At 42.6% G+C, this 15,728-nt stretch overlaps 1 protein-coding gene across 2 annotated transcripts in view; it reads right to left on the reverse strand.

Annotated features, from left to right (window-relative positions):
- Positions 1-15,728, reverse strand: part of RBFOX1 (RNA binding fox-1 homolog 1) — a 1,607,565-nt gene that overhangs the window by 896,926 nt on the left and 694,911 nt on the right. The gene's annotated exons all lie outside the window — the stretch shown is intronic.

Genomic DNA, 15,728 nt, shown 5'->3' on the forward strand with positions numbered 1-15,728 from the left:
CCCCTCTTCATCCACTTGCATCTGAACAACCCCTTCTCATCCTTGAGCTGACAACTTGGACATGGTCTTTTTCAGAAAATCTTTTTTTTTAATTTTTTTTTCATCTTTTTAGGGCCACACCTGAGGCACATGGAGGTTCCGAGGCTAGGGGTTGGATTGGAGCTGTAGCTGCTGGCCTACACCACAGCCATAGCAATGCGGGATCCCAGCCATGTCTGTGACCTGCACCACAGCTCATGGCAATGCCAGATCCTTAAGCCACTGAGCGAGGCCAGGGACTGACCCTGTGTCCTCATGGATGCTAATCAGATTCATTTCCGATGAGCCACGATGGGAACTCCCAGGAAATCTTTTTTCAGACTCACCCCACCACATCCCTGGTAAATGGGCACACCTTTCTCTCCATTTCCTCAGCAGCTATGACCCTGGTAATGCTTGATTTTACTTTGCGACGGCTCCTTTACTTTCCTCTCTTCCTGACTAGTCTTTAAGCCCCTCGGGATCAAGGTCTGTGTCTCATTCATTTCCTATCTCTAGGATTCAACTTACTATGTGGCCAGTTATAGAGACTCAAAACCTATCATTTCATATCAAGTTTAATGGTTTTTGACACCAGGACTAACACTTGATGAGATGACTTTTACAGTTTCTTCCACCTCTAAGATGTTTCTGAGGGCATTTAAATATGAAAGTCTAGCATTTCAAACTTTGAAGCAAAATGACTGTTAGAGCAGAGTTTGTAAAGAGCCCATACTGGTGAGTCTTAAACTAATTAAAAAAAACCCCAAACCATTCCTTTTATTCTTATTGGCAAATGACTTGTAATTTCACTGTTTGGGGCATTATGTTCAATGAAATTTTTTTTTTTAACCAAAACGTAGCCTCTAATTGCATTAGTAAGGCTTTCTAAAGATTTATGATACAAAACCCAATATTAACATTTTGCCAGGAGTTCCCATTGTGGCTCAGTGAGTTAAGAACCCAACTAGTATCCATGAAGAGGTGGGTTCCAACCTTGGCCTCACTCAGTGGGTTAAGGATCTGGTGTTGCCACAAGCTCCAGTGTTGGTCACAGATGCGGCTCAGATCCTGCATTGTTGTGGCTGTGGGGTAGGCTAGCAGCTGCAACTCCAACTAGACCCCTATGGGAACGTCCCCATATGGCCTGGGAACGTCCATATGCCATGGGTGCAGCCCTAAAAAAAGAAAAGAGGAGTTCCCATCATGGCACATCTGAAATGAATCTGACTCGCATCCATGAGGACACATGTTCAATCCCTGGCCTCACTCAGTGCATTTTAAGGATCCAGCATTGTGGTGAGCTGTGGTGTAGGTTGCAGACACAAGTTGGATCTAGTGTTGCTGTGGCTGTGGTATAGACCAGTGGCTACAGCTGAAATTCCACCCCTAGCCTGGGAACTTCCATATACTGTGGCTGAGGCCCTAAACACACATACACACACACACAAGAAAAGAAAAGAAAAGAAAAGAAAAGAAAAGAAAAGAAAAAGCATAAAAGCATGGTGCCAGTTCACTGAGGATGAAAGTTCAGTATTTCCACTGGAAATCAGGATTCCACACAACGGTAAAAGTATGACCCATCATTTGCTACCAGGTTCTTTGTAAATGGTTCTTTTAATATCACTTTACCTAATTCTAATGACAACCCTATGCTGTTTTTATTTATTGTCACCCATATCGTACAGAGGGATCAGAAAGCGAAGTTACTTTTCCAAAGTAAGTCAGCGGGAGATAGAGCCAGATGTGAACTTCCGGCTCCAAAGCCCTCGTTTTAGCTTCTATCTTAAGTTGCATCTTAGCATTTGTAGCATTGTAGAGCCTGAGGGAAGATGGTGGAGGAAGCTGGCTGTGGTTGGAAAAAGCTCAGAGATGAAGGACCCTCAGTCGAGAGGTGGGGGTGAGGTGGGATGGGAGAAGGGAGGAAGGTATCCACTTACAAGGAGGGAGGTAGATGCTCTGAGTGATTAGATATGGGTAGTATAATAGCAGAGATAAGAAAAGAGAAGAAAACTATTGCCTTAAGGATATACGAAAAGATTACACACTGTTTAGCATAAGAGATGCAAATGCTAAATCAAACCTGCTATAGAACTATTCACAATAGCCAAGACATGGAAACAACCTAAATGTCCATTTGACAGATGATTGGATTAGGAAGATGTGGTATATATACACAATGGAATACTACTCAGCCATAAAAAAGAATGACATAATGCCATTTGCAACAATTTGCCATTTGGAACTAGAGACGTTCATACTAAGTGAGGTAAGTCAGAAAGAGAAAGACAAATACCATATGATATCACTTATATCTGGAATCTAATATACAGCACAAATGAACCTTTCCACAGAAAAGAAAATCATGGACATGGAGAACAGACTTGTGGTTGCCAATGGGGAGGGGGAGGGAGTGGATGGACTGGGAATTTGGGGTCAATAGATGCAAACTATTGCCTTTGAATGGATAATCAATGAGATCCTGCTGTATATCACTGATGATGGAGCATGATAATGTGAGAAAAAAAAATGTATACATGTATGTGTGATGGGGTCGCCTTGCTGTACAGTAGACAATTGACAGAACACTGTAAACCAGCAATAATGGAAAAAATAAAAATCATTATTTTTAAAAAGCCTGCTATAGAATTATTTTCTTAAGCCTACAAAAATGATCTTTTCAGACAAAAATGTCTTAACTGCATATTCCAGGGTCAGTTCTCCGGACCACTTAGCTCTTGGGACTGATTAAATAGATTAATTTTCCCCCAATTAACCAGGCTTCCAAGTAATTGCTCTTTTGCCTCTTTGCTTCTAAAAGAAAGTGCAGATCCACCATTTTCGATTTGATGTAAGTCACCATGATGAATATTTTTAAGGTTTTGTCAGACATGGTTGTGCTGATTTTTAATAATTGCTCCTGACTAATCAATAGAGAATTTAATTCGAAAGTGTGAAGCTCTTTGTTTGGTATTTTCTTATTAATTGGAAAGATGGCAAGTCAACATTTAGGCAGAGAGCTAGGAAAACATATCCATTAAAATCAGATCTTGAAGGGGGGTGTCGCTTAAGGCAACTTTTCTCCCAAGGACCACTCACTGTGGCCTTGGTCCCCAGTGGAAATCTCCCACCCGTCTCTATGTGTTGTAAGTGCGTATGTTCATTTCTGCGCCTTGTCCCAAGGCTGTGACTTGCCCTAAATGCCCCCTTCCAGTAACTTTTGTAATGGAAACAGAGAAAGAGAGGGTTGTGATCTGTTCCAATGCATGATCTAATTTTGTTTTACCCAATGAAGAAGGCCAGGGTTGTAAGAGGCTAACATAGAACGGTACTGAAGCTGAGTTGTCCATCAACCCTTTCTCCTAAAGCCCTCTACCACAATACTTGCACGTACCACCCAGACCAGGATGACTCTTGTTGTCACTCATTTTTTAAGGCTTTGTTTTAAATGCGTGCCTTTCCTTGGTATCAAAATATCATAGGTTAGAGACAAGAAGCAAAAGATAGGTAACGGTTCAAAGTCTTCCGTTTGGCTTAAAAAGAAAAAGATTAAAACCATCCTGAAGGCTAAACTATGGAGACAGTGAAAAGCTCCATGGTCGCCAAGGGGTGGGAGGTGGGGGAGGGAGGGAGCAATGAAGAAGCAGAACACAGGATTTTTTTTTTTTTTTTTAAGGGCTGCCCCTGTGTCATATGTAAGTTCCCAGGCCAGGGATTGAAACCAAGCTGCAGCTGCTGGATCCTTTAACCCACTGATTCAGGCTGGGGATTGAACCAGAGCCTCCACAGGGAGGCAGGCCATGACAGTCGGATTCTTAACCCACAGTGGGAACTCCAGAACACAGGATTTTGAGGGCAGTGAAAATACTCTATGATCCTATAATGATGGACACATGTCATTATGTATCTATGCTAACCCAAAGAATATACACCAAGTAAGAACTCTAATGTAAACTATGGACTTTGGGCGATTATATTATCAATTCAGGTTCTCCAGTTGCAACAATGTATCACTCTGATGGGGGATGTCGATAATGGGGGTGTGGAGACAGGGTATGTAGGGACCTCTACACAGTCCTTTTAATTCTGCTGCGAACCTACTAACACTGCAAATGCAGCTTAAAATGCAATAAAAAAAACCTTAAAAAACTCCCGATTCCCCTTCCATCTTTATATACAACAGAAAAGTGGGGACAAACATTAGCAAGGTGCTAATGCTATTTTCTAGCCTCCAAAACCAATAGCATTTTAAACGTATTTACAATTTGTTTTTTGCTTCAAGATATGCAGCATTCATCATGGGCAATTTAGAGGATAAAGACCCAACAAGTCAAAGAAATCAGCACGTGATTTACGCATGTGCATATCTTTTTTCTAAATAAAACAGACTCCTACTATCCCTTTTTAAAAATTTTAATGAAAAAAAGATTGCATTGAGTTTGCACCCTCCTCTAGCAATACACTGTATGCCTTTTTCTGTGCCAGGGACAATTCCTCAACCATATCCCATTAGTGGATTGGAAGGCTACCCATTTCAAAACCTCTGCAATGCCTGATACAAAGTATCTTCTCAACTAATATTTATTAGTGAATGGGAATTCCTGTATTGGCTTATTCCAAATTAAATTCATTCAACCTCTGTTTTAGGCCATGGGGTCATTTTTCAGTTTCTTGCTATTATAAACAACCTTGTAATGAATACCTTCATCAACGAAGCTTTGCACGTATTCCCGATTGTTTCCTTAGCATAAATTCGGTCAAGGAAAGGAAACGTGCATATTAAGTCCATTAAAGGCTGTTGCCAACGCTGAAATTTACCAAAGTGGAAGAAAAGGCAAAGATAAAATGAAAACAGATAATGGATAGAAATGAAATCCCATATGTAAAAGAAAAAAACCCTGCCACAGAGATACTGGGACTCATACCCCAACAGTGGAAATGACAGCAACAGACAGATGGCCAGAAACCAAAAGCAAAATGTGCGTACACACACACACAAACACACACACACACACACACACAGACATGGGATCGACATACCTTGAAATGAAGTTGGTTGTGTAGAGAATTAGTTGGCAAGACAGAGACAGGTCATAGGAAACTGCTGATGCTACTAACATTTCAACTTCGCTTCCAGGAGAATCTCATCATGCTTCTGGTTTCCTAACAGAAAACTTCACCACCAAGCAAAAGAAGAACAATTCTCACGATCATTTGATCAACTGATCATCCAGAGAGGGAGAAGTTAAAGATCTATCTTCCAGCTCTTTTTTTTTTTTTCCTAAAACACTGCCTATTAAATTCCTTTTTATTTATTTTTTCTTCTAGCTCTTTCTGAACTCTTTCCCTTCCTTCACAGCCATCGCTTTCCAGTCCATCCAGTTTATGAGGAAAAGGTTTCTCATCTCATTAGGGTAAAACCCATTATCTGGAATTTTTTGCACAGCTAAGATGATGGCACCTCAGAACAGAAGTTTGAAAATGCCTATGATCAGGCTCCTTGATCATCAGGAGCTTTTCCTGTACAAGTTCTTCCCTTTTCAGTGAACACCGATGAGATCGATGGTGGGCCTGGCTCCTGAAGACATTTTAGGATGAAGAAGGCCTTTTGGTTTGCGTGGGATGGTTTGGGGATGTTTTGCAACACGGTCGTCTGCTGTTTTGAACGATATTTAAATTGCTCTAATGGAGTCCAGGCTGGACTCCCATGTCAATTCATCAGTGCCAAGGCTCTGCCTAACATTTTGCTACAAACTGGGTTCAATTGTAATTTGTCAACTCTAGCACCCGTTGCTATGACAAATAGCTTCGGTCTGGTTAATCTTTTGAACATAATAGCATTCTGCTACTTTGATAAATCTATTATGTTGTGGTTTACATATGCTTTGGGGAAAATTTGTCCTGCTACATTTTACACTAAATTATCTCTTGTCTACCCTAACAAAGCAAGCAGAGGGCTGATGCGGATGGGAGCGACCCAGGTTCTCAAGAACGCCAAGTCGTCTTGGATCACAAACCCCACAGCAAGTAGTAAAGAGCACAGGCTTTGAGGCCAAACCCCTGGCGTTCCCGTCGTGGCACAGCAGAAACAAACCTGACTAGGAACCATGAGGTTGCATGTTCCATCCCTGGCCGCGCTCAGTGGGTTCAGGATCTGGCGTTGCCATGAGCTGGGGTGCAAGGTTGCAGATGCAGCTCAGATCCCAAGTCTCTGTGGCTGTGGTGTAGGCTGGCGGTTAAAGCTCTGATTCAACCCCCAGCCTGGGAACCTCTGTATGCCAGGGGTGCGGCCCTAAAAAGCATAAAAAAATCAATACATAGGCAAATCCTGTTGTTTCAAATCACACGTTTACTTACCTGTGCCTTTTGCCAAACTGTCTAGGCCCTTTTTTATTTTTTTCTCTTTGGTAAAATGAAGAGAAGAGTTGAAACAGCCTCTCCAAAGGGCGAGTTCATAGTGGAAATTTGTGTAAAGTACTGAGCCCAGTGCCTGGCACATGAAAAAGAGCCAATAACCCCAGTATAGCATTGCAGCTTTTACCTAAGACTTCTCATACATAGACGTCAGTACCGTACATTTTTTTTCATGATGGCTGAGCAAGTTTAGATTGCGAGAGTTTTGTACTGTGGAGGCCACGATGGATAAAACTGGCAAAGGGAACCTGCGGCCCATGGAGGCCACCAGGTCTCCAGGGGCAGCTCCCTGGGAAGCAGGTCCCTGTACACTGTCATCCAAAGCAGGATGATGGGATTGCAGGAGTGGGCAACTACTGACCTCAGCTACCCGTTGGAAACTGGCTGCAAATTGGCCCCTCTCAGGATGTCTCTAGTTGGGGAAAGTGCATGGGCTGCAGTTTTCAGCCATCCATTCTCGAAAAGTCAATTTCACCTTTTGGCAGCTCTGAAAGAATCCAGATGACTTTACATATAATAGCTCTGAATAAAGGCACTAGTTAAAAGGAGAGTTTGGAAGGGGGAGAAAAAGCCCCAAGGAATGACAAGTTGTTGTTAATAAGGGGATAGTAATAAGACAAGGAAAGAATTCTCTTGGATTGTATTTCTAGCAAAGTGATTAAAAGTTTGGTTTTTTTTTTTTTTTTAAGTTCTAATTCCTTACAGGGAAAAAAGCCACAGTGCTCCATGATAAAAAATTGAAACAACACGATGCCCTGCTGACTTAGAGATAAATGAAACATCAAAACTGTGGTAAATATTTAAGATGTTCTGACAGGTTATTTTGGCATAAAACATCCCACTTCCTGCTTCTCTCTCTCCAAATCCCTCTCACTTCCTCCAAATCTCTCTCTCCCTCTCTCTCTCTGAGTCTTTCTGTGTCTCAGTCTCTCCCCGAACCTCTTCAAAAGCAACCCCAATATAAAAACATTCCCTAAATATCCAGTGTGATGCAACCAAGGAAAAAAGACAATTGAGGCCAATGTGTCAAAGGAAATTGTCTGTGGGAATTAACACTGGGGCGGGAGCAGCAAGGACACAGAGGGTGTTTTAACTTTCCTCCTAAAAATGAGCTGAAATTATAAATAAACCGCAAGGAAAGGACTTCAGACACTCAATCCTCAACGACAGGTTTTGAAATGCAATTCCCAAGATGGCTCTCTATTCGCAAATAAACTTGACTCCAATTGAGATGGCCTTTTTCTTTCTTTCTTTCTTTTATTTTCTCAGGGAGATCATTCTATCCAATGCCTTTTCTGCCATTCGGATTGAGGTTATTGAGCAGGGATTGGGGGGGAGGAATCAGCAAAGCATTTCAGGAGCTTGATCTCAATAAACCAGGTGAACACTCACATCTGAAACCTGGAGCAGAAGCCCTTGAAGAGCTGGAGCTGCCCAGAGCCGAGTTTGGCCATCAATTTATATTCAAAAGACAACACTATGAGGTGGAAATGATCGTGTGCATGCATCTCTGAACATTTAGGTAAAATTGTGGGTGTCTTTATTTCTTACGCTGCAGGGTGCTATGTGCACAGTAGCCACTACCCAGCAATCACTGGGTCCCAGATGATAAGTGGGCCGCTCGAAAGCCTGCCAAGGCACACCCAGCTCCAAAAGGAGCCCTTCTCCTCTCCTTCAGTAATTAAGCATTCACACCAGTAAACAGCTTGGTCGGAATGATTTTATGACAAATGACCGAGAGCATATCAACCGTAAAACTCAGCTCGGCAAAAATCCCTCAAGCCCAGCAAACTCAATCAATGTAGAGCAGACAGCAGCCCGGGCAGCCGGCAGCATCTTCTCACCCTGAGCCGCATAAATCCAACAGAGGCCAGAATTGGTCCACTAACTTTGACACAAGAAAAGAGCAGAACAGGAAGAACGGGAGGGGGAGAAGGAAAGGGGGGGGGGGGGGGGGGGCGGGGAAGGGGAGGGGGAGGGGCACAAGAATTGGGAGGGGAGGAGGAGGAAGTGGGAGAGGAGGGCAGGCTCAAGGTGGAACTAAGGAAAGAGGAAGAAGATGATAAACGCATTTCTCTTTCTCCCTCTAAGTCTGAGGTTTCTTCCTTCTCCTTTGAGGAGTTGATGAAGAGGCCAAATTGCACTGTTTCTATCAAGCCAGATAAAACAGATATTCAAAGAGAAGAAGAAAACAGGACAAGAGATATGAAGCAGGGGATAGAAAGGCCTTATGAGGGTAAAGGTGGGGTGACAGCAAGATGCTTGCTCCTGCTAAAAGATGGTCCCTAAAGCATCCTCCAGTAAAAGAATGGCTGCAAAACACAAGCACACAGTTTCACGCAGTCTATGAGCTATCAATGCGACTGTTAATGTTTGCTCTGTACTTTCCCAATATTTTATTATGAGCATTTCCAAACATACAGCAAAGTTGAAATAATTTCATAGCAAACACCCTTTACGCATCACCTGCCCCCTACTATAAGCATTTCACTTTACTTGCGTTGTCTCAGAACCCTCCATCTGTCCATCCCTCTATCCATCAATCAACCCATCTTATTTTCAGAGCATTTCAAAGTCAATTTCAGACATCATCACCATTCCCTTACATACTTTTTAGCACGCATCCTATTAACTCAAGTTCAGTATTTGTATTTTTGTGCCATTGCTTCTTAGTACCACTATATGACAGCTACAAAGTCGTTAAAATAAATTTGGAAATTTGCACAAATTTCCAAAACAAGCATTTAATTAAAATGTGTATTTTTCCTTCTCCAAAGAAATCAAATTAAATTGTTATGTACCCACTGCTTATAAATAAACAGATAATATGGAGAAAAAGATTACCTGGGAGAATAGAGAAACTGAACTATGTGACTCTAAAAATAGTGAGCGGAGCAGCTGGTAGGAAAAACAGAACCCTGCTCCAAAAATGAGGGGAAAAATAGAAGTAAAGTTGGATGATTTCATTACCAGCCTGAAAGGGTGACAGTCAGGAATCCGTTAGTACCAAATGAAGACGGATGCTTGCCTTGGATGAAACAGATACCTCTAAAGGTGTGTGTGTGTTACAATCATTACTTGCGTTCCAGGGTGAGGGTTTAGAAGAACATCACGGTAAGATGACCTGAAAAGTCTAAAGAAGTTCACAATGCTTATTGCGAGCTATCACCATCCTCTTCAAAGATGAGCAAACAGGGAAAAGAACACCCCTGCTGGCTGACACCACGGGGAGTGCCCTTTGCGATCTCAAAGGCTCACACATATCTGAAAAATGCGAAAATTTCTTGGTGGCCAATTTCTTGGTTCACACTCCCAGCTTTTCTCCCATGGATGTGGCATATTAATCAGACTGAGATCATTCCATGCCACCCAATAATGCAAAGTTATTGGAGGTTTGGAGCGCATCCAAATTTCATCTCAATCTATCACTTCAATGTTATAGACGACAAATCAATATTTTTAATACTTTTCCATCTTAATGTTTTCTGATGGAATGGAGCCAGCACAACCTGCAAGAAATATGCAGATTACTAAGGCTCTGCTTTGAACATAATGGAATGCAAAACACTGGTTTTATGGTACGTGCAGGCAGTGGGTCACTGGAGGAGATGGACCACACAGCAGGAGTTAGAGAAATTAGCACCTTTCGGACGTAGCGAGCCTGGCGATAACTGGTTCCTGAGTCACCTCCTCCAACTGGGATCCTATTAAAGTGCTTGATTTGAGGGCAAGGACATAAAATCTCAATTAAAAATATTGTTTGCTAAATCCTGGACTCACGCTGGCACCCGTGGAAATTTCACATAAACCGGCAGTGCACCTCCGTCTAAAATTCAATTATGTTAAGTCCGAGATCATACCTGGTCGAGACAGGGTCATTAGGAAAATGGTAACAAGTGAGTTAAGATCATCACCCGTTCTTTTCCTACGGTCATGGCGGTAGTAAACAGGGCAGGTTCATGGCCCCGGGACTGCCGCTCCGGGTTCTATCAGCTCCTACATTGTAAGGAGCACCGAGGGAACGAGAAAGAGAGCACCATTATTGGCGTCCTTCAACATATCCTGCAGCCCAAGGCAAATACAGTTCAAAACGCCCAAATCAAGAGATGGAGGAAGGATGATGTGTTCTACCCTTATAGTATTTAATCCATCTGGTGACTCCAAGAGCATTTCCCTTAAAACAGAAGCACAGAGTGGCATCAGGTGAAATGAGATGTGGAAAATAGGATGGCAAGCGCATCCCTGTATAAACGTCCCGGGCACATGGACTCCATCCTTTCAGGGTACGTGCCACCTCGTTCCTCTTGGGTTGGCACGTTTTCTAAACACATCGTCCATCCATCCACTTCTCTGGTTTGGGTCCCCGCTATTTCTCTCCCATGTCATTGAACCACTTCCCTCTCAGGCTTCCACACCTTGTCCAGGCTACTGTCGCCAAAAGGGATCTTCTAACAATTTACGTCAGAGCGTGGAACTCTCCTCCTTCAAACTCTCCATTGTTTCTCACTGTATTTTGAAGGAAACACACACTCCAACCTTAGAAGGCCTTTCTCTTCAACTCCATTGGCTACTCCTCCCCTGACCCGTCCACTATGCTTGAGGGCCTCAGCCTTTTTTTAGTTCTTTCCCACACTGTCTCTGTTTCTAGACTGTTCTCCGTCCTCAGGGGTCGGCTGGCACTGTCATAGCACTTGGATCTCTGCTTCCATGGGTTCTTCTCCCAGAGAGAGCTGGCCAGCTGACCCAAAGCCATCATTGCTGTACCTTCCATAGCAATGGAATGGTTTCTTCTTCAGGACTTGCATCCCCTTTGGCTTTATTTCCTATTATGTGCTTTTGCTGCATTTTCTCCTGTTTCTGCCTATGAAATAATGAGTCCATGAAGCCAAAGGCCTCTCTCTCACTTACCATTCTATCCCTAGTACATATGGCAGGCCCTCAAAAATCTCAATAAATAATGATCCGCTGACTTAGGGATTGAATAGTTCTGAGCTGGCATCATTGCAGATGTCACTTTTTATATCTATTATCAAATCTACATCCATCACCGTGATGGACAAGGCCTACCTTTAGAGGCCATACTCTGGTCACCAGTTTATTTTAATGTCCTTCAGTGGTTTATTTTAGTCTCTGATACACAGCTGGGGACACCACACCAAGACACAGACACATACGTCAGGAAATACTAAATTTGACATTTTTTTTTTTTGGTCTTTTTGTCTCTTTAGGGCCACATTCATGGCATTTTTTTTTTTAAATTTGAATTTAAAAACAGAGTATTTCAGCAGTCGGAAAACATAAGTTATGCTTGAGCCCACTGCAATTAAGTGCCTAAATGCCATAATAGCACATCCATCCACCAAGCTCCTCTCTCTGACCCATTATTAAAACCAAGAAGTGCTGTGAGGCTATGAGAATTATTCAATACAAATGACTTAACAGCTATTGATAAATTTACCTTTAACAAAGGCCCTCCGGTAGAGCCCATGATTCAATAGGTTTTGTTATTTTTTCCCCCCTTCTCCTGGATCCCGTTCTACTTTATCCAGCACACCACTCAATGCAGATACACAGCTGCAGTTCTGACAGTAACAGAAAGATCATAACCCTCTACACCACTTCTGAAATCTTAATGTCAGCCCCTGGGTGATAGCTACATCAATTTCAAAGATGTCCTTCCAACCCAAGACTGTTAGAGAGAAAAATTCATAAAACTCGGAGAGTACCCTCTTTTCATTTGTGTGTCGGCTCACTCCCAACCGACGGAGACAGTTAGCTTGGTCCTTATTATATTCCAAGAATGTAGAGAAAAAGAAGATTTTCAGAAATGCGTTTCCTGCTGACTATTATTCCAAGGGAGACAGAAAGCAAGAGGAAATGAAAACATTTTACATTGCATTCTTCTGTGATTTTAATCATAAGGCTGCTCCTCTGACACAGAAAAACTTTCCAAGTCCTGTTCGTCTTTGGCAAGAGTCTGTGCACCCTGACGCTGTGGTCTTATTAGTCAATGGGGTCCCTTAGATTTGTTACCCTCAGAAGACCGATTAGGCGAGAGAGAGCCCTGGAGATGAAGAATGTAGAGGAGGTCAGTAAACGGGGCAGGGGAGGGAGGGAGAAGGAGTTCCTGGGTACATGCTGGGTAAGTCCTGGGTAGTCAGGTTACTTAACAGTCTCCTGAACCTCAGTGCCCTCATCTGTAGGTGGGGGGGAAACAGAAGCTCTACCTCCCAGGACAGTGATGCCTACAAACACCTGTGTCATGGGAATAGCAGCCAGAACCAGCATCCACGGCAAGCTTCTTGGGGGAATAACCTGGATGCTCACCCTGCCCCAGGCATGGTGTGAAGTCCTTTATATGTTCCTCCATCCTCCTAGGATGTATTTATAATGATTTTTATTTTTTCCATTATAGTTGGTTTACAGTGTTCTGTCCATGTTCTACTGTACAGCAAGGAGACCTGGTCACACATACAGGGATACAGTCTTTTTTCTCATATTATCAGGCTCCATCATAAGTGACTAGATAGAGTTCCCAGGGGTATACAGCATGATCTCATGGCTTATCCATTCCAAACAAAAATTTTAGCCCACCAAACCCAACAATACGTAAAAAAGATCATACACCATGACCAAGGGGGATTCATCCCATGTGCACAAGGATGGCTCAACGTACACAAATCAGTCAACGTCACACATACACCACATTAACAAAAGTCCAAAATCACATGATCATCTCCATAGATGCAGAAAAAGCATTTGACAAAGTCCAACATCCATTCATGATAAAAACTCTTACCAAAGTGGGTATTCATTCATTTATTTATTTAACTGGCTTTTTAGGGCCGCACCTGTGGCATATGGAAGTTCCCAGGCCAGGGGCTGAATCGGAGCTGCAGCTGCCAGCCTACGCTACAGCCACAGCAACCTGAGATCCAAGCCACATCTGCAACCTACACCACAGCTCACGGCAATGTCGGATCCTTAACCCACTGAGCAAGGCCAGGGATGGAACCCACAACCTCAAGGATACTAGTTGGGTTCATTACCACTGAGCCACAATGGGAACTCCTCTGTTCTCCTAGTTAATCAGCTGGAACCCATTGCTGACCTACTGTACAAATAAGGGATCCAGGCTCAGAGGAGAGAGGCAACTTGTCCAAACAAGGTATTGCTCCTAATCCATAGCAGACTCAGGTCTCACATCCAGATCTGTTCAGAGGCTGCATCCTGTTCTCTTGAACCCTCTATGGCCCCCTTCGAAGTTTCTCACTAAATACTGGCCTTTGGTATTAACTGTGGACAGATAGGTCAGACTTCTTATGGATACCCAGATTAGCTCCTGTCAATATACTCCCATGATCTTTTATTCTTCCCTTTCAAAAGCCTTTTTCTCACTCATAATTCTAATTTGAGGTCTATGTTCTTCCTTAGATAAAGTCAGAGCCTTTGTCAGTCTTATTGCAGAATCCCTGGCATCTTGCAGGAAACTCAACAAAATATTAATGAATGAAGGATGAAGCCTAAGATAAATAGCTATAACCCCTGGAATTCTTAATATGGAAAAATGAAATTCAAATGCTCCACACTCCAAATAATATAAGTATATATGTATATGTGTGTGTGTGTGTGTGTGTGTGTGTCTGTCTGTCTGTCTGTCTGTCTATCTATCTATCTATCTATCTGGGGTGGGGAAGAAGAAGACAAGAAGAAGCAGAGAAGACTCGTCTGTGTATCTCTTGTATCTACACACAGCATGAGACCGAACCCATAATGGCACTCAATTAAATAGACATTTATTGCCTAATTGAGATGTTAGTAAGTCACACCAAAAGTAATGCCAGAAAAAAAAACTCTCACCAGGTAAAACTTAGATATACAAGGTCACTTAAGAAGGAAAAGTATCAGCCAAATGGCACCATAAATAAGAGTATCACCACTCATGAAAAATCCATCCAGTCGCACTAGGAAGTTGTGTATGTATCTTTTAAAGGGGGAGGGAGTTAGCAAACACAGCCTAATAGTCATGATGCTGAGGCTGACAAAGTGTGATGTTTTCTGCCAGTTTTACAATTGTAAAGCTATAAGGTACGGATTGCCTATGAAAGTTTTATGTGGGGAAAATGACTTCGGATAGTGGGTCAGGGCTGAGAGTAAATCAAGGTTCAGATGCATCTGGGCATGCAGGTTGACAACTCCAGGAACCTATTTGCAGGAGTTGATACCCATGAGGTCAACAATGCCCAGAGGATGTGTTTGTTTGTGCAAAAGAGGGAGTGGTTGGGGGCTGGCATGTCACAGCGAGTTTTTTTTTTTTTTCCTTATAAGACATGATGTCTTAGATTTTTAAAGAGAGGAGGCACAGAGAATGCTAGAAGTACCACTTTGAGGAGGAAGTCTGTGTACACTCCACCAATAGGGCTTCTTACATCCCAGGTGACACGGTGCAGCCTGGTAAGGTCACCTAACAGCCTCCCCTCCTGGCACAGCACACAGACTTGCTCTGGTAGCATGAGGCATACACAGGAGGTCTATCAGGACACCAGAGGGCTGACTAAGGGCTCAGAAACCTGTGGAGAGGGGATGCCTGCAGAGCAGTAAAGCTCCATGGGATGGAGTCCCATTCGAGCCTGCACACAAATGACACACCTGCTAGAGTCTGTCAAATACTTTTTGAAGATGGCTGGGAGATGGTGTCCCCATGGGCTAGACGTCAACGTTTGAGTTATTATGTTTAATAAAACTTCACATGCACTTACGGACTGGTGAGCACTAGTGCATTTGGAATATATTCACCGATATTTCTCTTTTATATCCTGTGTACATTCAGTCTAACGATAAGCCCCACGTAGGAGCTCAATGAAAGTGATACCAGCTAAGGTTTAATAAGACAACAGCAGCACCACTGTCTGATATCTGTGGCTTTATATCAGGTCTGGAAATCACGTAGTATTAATCCTCTCACTTTTTTTTTCTTTTTTTTTTTCCCTAAAGATATGTTGGACACCCTAGGTCATTTGCATTTCATTATGAAATTTAGAATCCATTTGGCAGTTCTACCAAAAAAGTTGGCTGATATTTGATTGGTATTGCGTTGACTCTATAGATCAATTGGGGGAGAACAGACATCTTAACAATAATGAGATTTTCTCGAGATATAACTGACAAATAACATTGTGTACCTTTGAGGTATACATCATGTTTATCAAATTACATCAACTATTTAGTCATTAAAAAAAAATGCCTTTCAACCCAAGCACATGGATGGTATCGGCATATGCGTCTATTTCTTAAAG

This window comes from Phacochoerus africanus, chromosome 5, assembly GCF_016906955.1.
Source record: "Phacochoerus africanus isolate WHEZ1 chromosome 5, ROS_Pafr_v1, whole genome shotgun sequence".
Lineage (NCBI taxonomy): Eukaryota > Metazoa > Chordata > Mammalia > Artiodactyla > Suidae > Phacochoerus > Phacochoerus africanus.